Source organism: Cryptomeria japonica, chromosome 8 (genome assembly GCF_030272615.1).
Source record: "Cryptomeria japonica chromosome 8, Sugi_1.0, whole genome shotgun sequence".
NCBI lineage: Eukaryota > Viridiplantae > Streptophyta > Pinopsida > Cupressales > Cupressaceae > Cryptomeria > Cryptomeria japonica.
The window spans coordinates 715,302,181-715,311,445 of NC_081412.1; the positions used below are offsets into that span (position 1 = coordinate 715,302,181).

General features: G+C 32.2%; 1 pseudogene; it reads left to right on the forward strand.

Moving 5' to 3' along the window:
• The first annotated feature begins 914 nt into the window (after positions 1-914).
• Positions 915-1,785, forward strand: LOC131071230 (uncharacterized; annotated as a pseudogene).
• The last annotated feature ends 7,480 nt before the right edge of the window (positions 1,786-9,265 follow it).

Genomic DNA, 9,265 nt, shown 5'->3' on the forward strand with positions numbered 1-9,265 from the left:
TGTGAAAATTGACACAAAGGTCAATCCAGCAGATATTTTCACCAACGTTGTAGGCAAAGAGAAGTTCGAATGTGCAAGAACTTCTCTTGGCCTTGTTAAGCTAAAGTAAAATCAGCAGGGCGAGTAGGGTAACGGGTGATTAGTGGCAGATTGAAAGGTTGAAGGCCAACAGACTTTTGTCCTTTTGTATATTCCCTCCAATTGTGACTCTTGGAGTCATGTATATTGAAAAGGCTTTATATACAGCTGCTGCTGTCATTTGTAAATCATTCTTCTTTTAACATAATACAATTACTCTGCTCATTGTGGACGTAGGCAATTGCCAAACCACGATAAACTTCTGTGTTCTTGTTTATTGTTTATTTCTTTCATTTTTATTTCATTCTACAGGGAATTGGTATGTGGACAGCCCTAAAAATTGTAGCTGCTATACAAAAATATGGTGATCATGATTTTATGCAAATGTTTGTTTTCTGCATCTGGGTGTTTCTAAAACAAAGCTAATTCGAATGGGGTGGTCTTAAAAAAAACTCCATTATTAATTTTGTTTAGCAAGATAAACATGCATATTCAAAACACAAAAGAAAAACAGGGCAGCTAAAAAAAAAAAAAATTACCCATTGTATCAATTGCATTGCACCAAAGCATTATTTAATTCAAATAATAAACCAACGCATGAACATAAATCATGCAGAAATCGTTACAATGGAATGGAAGAGGCAGAGTGAATTTAACTCACAGTTTGCTTAGTTAGCGTAAATGCAAACCATGCAACGTCTGTTCTGCTTGCGGTGCAATTGTAATCTCACCGTAAATAATGGAGCAAAAAGACGTCCTAAATATAAGCAAATTGCTGTCCTAAATATAAGCAAATTGGATATTGAGTAGTTCTCAACTTCTGAGTAGACGGTTGTTAATATTGGCGAAAATTTTGAAGGAGTGTGCGGGCCAATTTTATTCGTTCCTGTATAGAAATGGGTTCAAATTCAGAATATTGTACAGAGGCGATGAACCAGGCGTCTGGATCAGGTGATGGAGGCAGTTTTGATCGCAATATATGCTTAGAATTAGCCCAAGACCCTGTGGTTACTCTGTGTGGGCATCTCTTCTGTTGGCCCTGTCTGTATAGATGGCTACAAGAGCCCTCAATATCCAAAGATGCCCTGTTTGCAAGGCCACTGTAATGGAAGATAAGGTGATTCCCTTGTATGGAAGGGGCAAAGTGGGATCTACTGATCCAAGGACAGAATCTGTGCCTGTTGTGAGTATCCCCAGTAGACCCTCTGGACAGAGGCCTGATACAGTTAGGACTGGTACAGACCACCATTACCAATCCCATGGCTTCAATTTTATGGCAGGGCCAGGTCATATGCCTGTTCGGTCCTTCGGAAACATGACATTTTCAGCGGGGTTTGGGCTGTTTCCTTCCACTTTTGGATCCCAAATGCATGGTTTTGCTGATGCACCTTATGGCAGTGCGGGTATGCCCAATGGGTTTCATCATGGAGGTCGTCAGCATCCATTAATAAGACAACAGCTGAAGCAGGAGGCCTTCGCGTTAGGGGTGCTCTTCTTCATGCATTGTTGTTTTGCCTGTTTTCACATGTTTCTCTGAGCTGATTTTTTCCAGCCCTTTATTTACTCAGCAAGTTTTAAATAGGAGATTCTGGGCTTCGTTGGAGGTATTGGAACAAATCTGCATTTTGTCTTAAGTTAGAACACTACACTTATGGTACAGTGCATCTAATGTAATTGCTATTTTCTGTTTAGTTAAACAAATGCTTGGATGAAGATATGATTCTTCTTTTGCTCATGTTTTGATCGGTTCTTCCTCGTGGAATTGTCTTGCCGATTGCAAATATCTGATTGTTTAGGAAAATAACCTTAATCCACAGGAAGACCATGCAAATATATGATTATATAGAATGGAGAGGCTTGATCCCGCTCATCCCCAAAGATCAGATTATTTGTTTAGACACTCTCAATGTAGCAAACTACAATGTTGTGGATTTTCTTAAGTGTCTTGTATGCAAATTACAATGTTGTGGATTTTCTTAAGTGTCTCGTATGCAAACTACAATGTTGTGCATGTAATAAGTAAACTTAAGTAAAGTGTAATTATATCCAAATAAATAATTACACCAACATGAATATTATGTTTATAGATGAATATTACACAAATTTTTTTTTGGAACAAACTTAATAAAACAAATATGAATTTTATTGTTCAGATAAAATTATAAAAGAGAACTTAAATTTTCATTGTGTTAATTTTAATTACATATGAACATCTTCAGATTTGTTAAAAAATCATACTTATTGAAAAAGAAAAAAAATTATCTTTAGATAGATTAATGTCAACATTCTTGAAAAATTTACTATATAGATAATTATATGTGAAAAGAAATTTATGCAAAGACTTATTTTGAAGTAAGATCATGCAAAGACTTATTTTAAAGTAAGATCAACTATTCTTACACAATATCTTTATCTCAATTAAAATAAAATATGATAAGTATTTATGCATGAAGATATGCAAAACCAATTAAAATTGAAACAGACCATTCTCGTATACTATATTCACCTCAAATATAACTATTAAATCGAAAATAAATTGTAGGCCAAACAATCCATAAATAAGTCTTTTATGTCAAATACAAGCATTTCATATTTATATCTATTAGTCATCGATATTAAAAAAAAAACGTGTAGAGAATTAACGGTAATTCTCTGCTTAATTAACATCAAATTCCGCAGAGCGGACTGCAAGATTTCCCAACTCATATATTATAGCAGCATAAGCGATTTTAGTATTATTACACATAAATTTTGTTTTATGTATTTTTTAATTTTATTTTTTTTAAATTTCATTATTCATTATTTTGTGAGTTCTTTTGTTTTTCTTTCTATAATATGTCATAAATATTATATATTTATATGTTAATATTTAATAGTTTCATTAGGTGTCTATATATCTTTTAAAAGTTTGTTGTATTTAAATTTAAAAGAAAATATTGTCTTTAAATATTTTATCTTTCACAATAATGGCATTATATGTCTCCTTCTATCATTATAAATTATATCTCTTGGCATAATTATATATAAATCAATCATTTATATAATATATATTATTAGATCTTCTAAGATATCATTAAATAGTGAAAAATTGTATGCATTGCAAGTTTTCTTTTCAATTTGGACACATTTTGATTTGATCGGCCATTATATAATAAAAACTATGCAAGTGACAATGTTATGCCAAAAGCTATTAGATAATCTAAGTTTTACCTAATCTCATCTATAATTTTTCCCATAGAAAGTCCTAATCCTACTTATCCATTTTTAACTTCTGTTTAGATTCAAAATGTTTGGGATTACCTTCTCTATTATATATTTTGTAAAATTGATCCTAAAAGTAATGCACAATTAACCCTACTATATGGTTAGCATATTGAACATTTTTGGGAAGTGTTTTGTAAATAATAGGTGATGGAAATTGCATTGTACTTGTCATTAGCCTAGTATTATTGCAATAGATTGCATCCAATTGTCATTAATCGTTATTATTCAATTTTTAAATAGTTAAGATGCATTTTTTAAGTTTTCAAATTACAGAAATTATTTTTCTACAATATAATTGGCTCAAATAATTTGTATGTCTTATTATCAAATTTCAAGCATCCACTTTTTTTAAGCAAATTTTTAGGTACATTAAAATAATATTTAGTATGTTTTAATTTTCTTTTCAAATTATTTAGAATATGTATCTAAATCTTTAAATATTTTAAGGCTTTATTTTAAATATCCTCATGCAATTTGATAATATAAAAATTTGATAATACATCTAAACTTTTTTTTATGATATATGTTACAAGGTAACTACCATGACAAAAGGTGAAAATATTTTGATGCTAATTAATTGGAATAATTGTGGATTAGTTTTGAAAATTCTACTTAACAAATACACATTAGACAATTTGAATCAATGAATTTCATTATCTAAACTATTAAGGAATATTCAAAATAGAATATTATTCTAAATTTTTTATCTTATTGAAATATGTAAGTTATATTCGAAATTAGTGGACCGAGGTGAACTAATATATTAGTGCCTATCCCAATAGATAAAGTATAAGTTAAGGACACTAGAACCCACAACCTTCTTTGATGCAATGTATAAGGCATTATTTGTTAAAGATAATGTCTTGTTGAATTCATAAATGATGCAAGGGAAAATTATACAAGGGCAAGCATGCCTTTTCTTACAAAATATCAACAATTAATTAAGCAACACAAAAAATGCTAAAAATGTAGGAATTTTTAAAAAAATAGCTTTCAAAAAAATCTAATCCACACAATTTTAAATTAAAGAAAAATATAAAAAAGAAAGAGTTTTGTTAAACTATCACCATGAAATTGGTCTTTTTCTCTAGAATTTTTGCTTGCAATCTAAATTTATACAATAGACCCATGTTGCAAACAATAACTAGGTACAAAAAGATATTTTCTAAAGAAGAAACCCATTATATTCCACAAAACCATGGGTTAAAACCATACTCAAATTCCCATGCCAAAACCCTTTAGCTGAGCCCTTTTCTTGAAAACTGACAAGTTCAAGAAAAGGTTGTTACAAATGAATCTTCCCTGTTTCTAATGCCTAAATTAGAAAGATATAAAACAAACATCATGTAAAAGGCATTATTTTTTGTATGATTCTTTGTCATAACCTCCAATTCCAATATGCAAGGAGTATATCCTACATAACTCCAAATTGCCAATATCAAAAAAGAAAACTCTAAGACAAGCTTGTTTATTAGATGTGGCCAGACATATTTATTAAATAATGACCTTTATTTTTAAACTTATTTAATGTATAACATTTAATATTAGACAAAAAAACTATATAAATAATAAGTTCTTTAGGTTACTTTGGATGCTCCTGCATTAGACACCCAAGGTAGAAAAAAATGTCACCCTACCACTTCTCGTGAGTTAGAGGAAAACCAAGAGAAATAACCTTAGCTCCGAATAACTAGTATGATTATTCTATAGGCCCTCCACACCATTTTATCAAATAGTCCACATATTGCATGTTTCTTGTACTTCTACTAACCTGGTTGTCCAAAATTTCTTCTATCTCTTCCTTTTTAAAATAGGTGCTGGAATGTGAAATTGTGCTCCTATTAATTATTTTTTAATGGCACTCTCATAATACTCTATCAAATCTAAAATTTTGAACATAGGAGAAATATTAAGCTCATTACACAACTCTACTTCATATGCATTTCCAAAATAATGTTTACTCACAATTTCACATGTTTCAAACTTATTTGTTTTTAGCTTGTTATAGGTACCAACTAGAAATGTCTCCTTTCTCAAGTGAACCATAAATTCATACCTAATTTGAAATTCATTATATCTCCTCTTTAAATTGGTCTTATTCTAATACTAAAAAATCATTTTATCGATATTATTTTTTATCTCTTCATGAATGCTCTTCAAATGTTTAGTAAAATCTTCAACAATTGCACTTTTCATCTCTTCTTTATACATATTTCTCAATTTGAAACATTTATTGCATTGCTCCCATAAAAAAATGGATTGTTTATTTACCTATTCTTCTATTGACTGATTTGTTGTAAGCAAATTTAGCCTATGGTAGAATCAAATTTGATGCCTTTGGCTTATCTCTAGTGGAAATTCTCAACATATTGCTCAAACTTCTATTTACCATTTTTTTTGTCCATCGATCTATAGGTGATATTCTAAACAAAATAAAAAATATATTTTTAATTTGTTTCACAAAGTCCTCCAAAGAATCCTTCTTACTCAATGTCTCTATTTGAAATTATTCTCTTTGGTAGACCATGTAATATCACCATTTCCCTAAAAGAATAATTTTCTAACATGAATAACAACACTAGTCTTTCTACAAGGAATCAAATTAGCCATTTTAGAAAATCTATCTACCACTACAAAAATTGAATCATGTTCTTTTTGAATTCTTGGTAAATGAAGAACAAAGTCCATGTTGATATCTTTCTAAGGCTTCTTGAGTAGTGCCAATGGCTGATATAAATCATTGTTCTGACTAGTTCTTTTTTCCGCATGAAAAACTCTACAAATCTATACATATTTATTAACATATTGCTAAAGTTGAGAACAATAATAATATTCTCTAACAATTGCAATGATCATATTAGGACCAGAAATTCATACAAATCCTTCACTATGTTTCTCTTAGATCAAGTTTTCTCTCATAGAACTTCTTGGAATGCATAATTTACTCCCTATGAATTGTATACCTTCTTGGATCAAATAATCCAACCACTTTGTTATATCTAGTATAATTTATTCCATACAAGCCTTCCAAATTTATACAAAATCAAGGTCCTCTAGATATAAGCTCTTGATTTCATTGAACCTAACAAATTCAATCTACATTTCTATTAACAAGCTATACCTCCTACTTAAGGCATCTACAATTCTGTTAAACTTCCTACTCCTGTGCTCAAAAAAAATTATCTTTATAAAAATTAAACCCATCCCAAATTTCTTTGGTTCAACTTCTCTTGATTATTCAATTGTTTTGATTAAAGGGGAAAACAAGTTTTACAGGGACCAAAAACCCAAAGTCAACAAAAAAGAAACAAAAACAGTCTTAAGCAACAACCATCCAAGACCCAACTAGAAAACAGACGTGAACCAAGCCACAAAAACCCAGGGCATAGCATCCCTAATAAACAACAACCAAGATCAAAACAAAACTCCTAAACAACAAAACTACAACATTTTGACCAAATTATCATTTTGTTGAATGATAACTTCATTGATATTCTTAACTTTATTAATGATGTTGTCAACAAGGGTCATGCCCTTGTCCTTGTTGTGGAGCCTCATTGTTGGACTAGGTATGGACTTCTCATTCACATCCAAATCTGCATCCACATCCTCCGAGGGAGCCCTATATATCTTATGGGTACCTGCATCCACAACCTTAACTCTCTTGACCATCTTAGTGATAGTAGTGGGGGAATTGTTAGCAATTTGAAGGAATTGATTATGTGTTGCATTGATGTTTGTCATTGATGGCAACACTGGCAACACTAGATGTGCTAGTTCCTTTAGTTGTTTATCGATATCTAGTTGGTCTCGGTAGGTTTTGTTTCTGGTTGGATTAGATCATGATGATCTAGTATGATCCGGTATATTTGAGTTATGGAATTGGCTTATTCATGCTACTCAGATTCATGTTCAATTAGTTGGTTTTGGTTTGGTGATTGGATGATATCTTGTATGCTGGCAAGTTTGGTTTATTGTTCTGGTGAGCATTTCATCGGCAGAGCTTTGTTGAAGATAATTGATGATATGCATAAGTGGTGTTGGTGTGGCTTCTAGTAGAGATTCAGAATGTTGATGTTGATCATGTTCAAGACTTGGTTGATTGGGATCATTGCTTTAGTGTGTGTGGATCTATATTGGGTCCCAGTTTATCTAGGTTATGGACCGGTTTTTGTAACGTGTTGGAGGATGTTCCTGATGCCTTACCGGCAAGATTTAAGGATTGGTTTACATTGTTTTCGGCCTAAGCCTACTCGGTTGATCATTTGATTATGGGTTTAAGTTATGAATTTATTGTATTATCTTTTAAGTGGCTGACCTAATTGTTTAGGTCCCAGTTTGGTATAAATATGATATAAGATCCCATTATAGATTATGGGATGTTGTATGCGAGCAAATAATGTAATAATCATTCAGGCAGAGGATTTGGTCGATCATTGGTGATCGAGTTGGGTTTATGTAAGAGGATTTAGTCCTCCGATATTGAGCTTAATCGAAACTGTACTCAGGCATAGGAGATGATATCTTTGCAGTTCATTCCTTCTTCTAGATTGTAGTCTGGATTTCTATATAGTCAGTGAGACTCCTTTTGTTATGAGCAATGTGCTCTAGGTTGTTGGCCTTCCTATATGTGCAGGCCCCTTATTATAATATTTATTCATCTGATCAGTTGATAGATATTGTGGGTCTTTAATACCATAGTGGTTTTTCCTCTTTGAGGTTTTCCACGTATAAACCTATGGTTTTATGGTGTTCATCTTTGTGATTACATTGTTGCTTATTGTTATATTCTTTTATGTTTACCAGTTAATATCTAATTGTATTAATAAGGTTAAATTTCTCCATTCCGGTAGAACATTGATTCACCCCCCCCCCCCCCCCCCTCTCAGTGTTCTTGGTTTCTAACAATTGGTATCAGAGTCTGGTGCCTCGGAGGAAGTCTAATAGCTTGAGAAAGATCTTGTTTCTGGAATCTATAGAGATCAATTTAAGGAAGGAACTTCAAGTAGCTCTTGAAGACTATGATGCTGAAATATTGAGGAACATGAAGATGGAAGATGAGTTGAGATCTATGAAGGAATTCATTTTTACTCTGTAGGAGAGGTTGTCAACTGTGCAAGCTAAAAGGAAGGAACCTTTACAAAATCTGGATGATGAAGAGAAGGATGCCCTTAAGGAACATTGTCAGAGGTTGAGTTAGGAGAATATGGTTATGAGGAATGAAATGCAAGCCCTAACTATGAGGATGTCAAAGGAGATTGAAGACCGAAAGAAGAAGGAAAAAAATATTACTATATCTCTAAAGGACAGATCTAGGGAATGCATTAGGTTGGTTCATGAGAATGATATGTTGAGAACTGAATTAGTGCAGTCATAGAACAATGAGCAAGAATTGGAATGAATGGTAACAATCCTAAGAGATGATCTGACTATTGCAAGTGAATACAAAGATAATTTCAAGGTTAGTTCTGCTAAGCTTGATGAATTATTGAAGGATCAGAGAGACACTGGAGACACTAGAGGTCTTGAATTTGAGCATGGAGAGAGATCCAGTACTGCAAATGATGATCAGAAGGTCAACCAGAATCTAAGGTCACCGATAAGGCAACCAAATGCTTATAAATTTAATGGTAGATTCTTTTTTTGCAATATATTTGGTCATATGGCTAGGCATTGTAGAAATAGAACAGATTAGAATAATAATGCACTTCCCGGTGAGTGTTCAAATTGTAAGAAGTATGGTCATAGGATAGAAGATTGCAGAATGAATGTAAAATGCCATGCATGTGGAAAGTTTGGACATGTGGTTAATCAATGCAGGTCAAGGAATGGTCAAGGTTATAGTAAGGCAATTCAGAAGAACAATGTCACATGTTATGCATGCAACGAAGTAGGACATATTGCTAAATTTTACAGAAGCAAG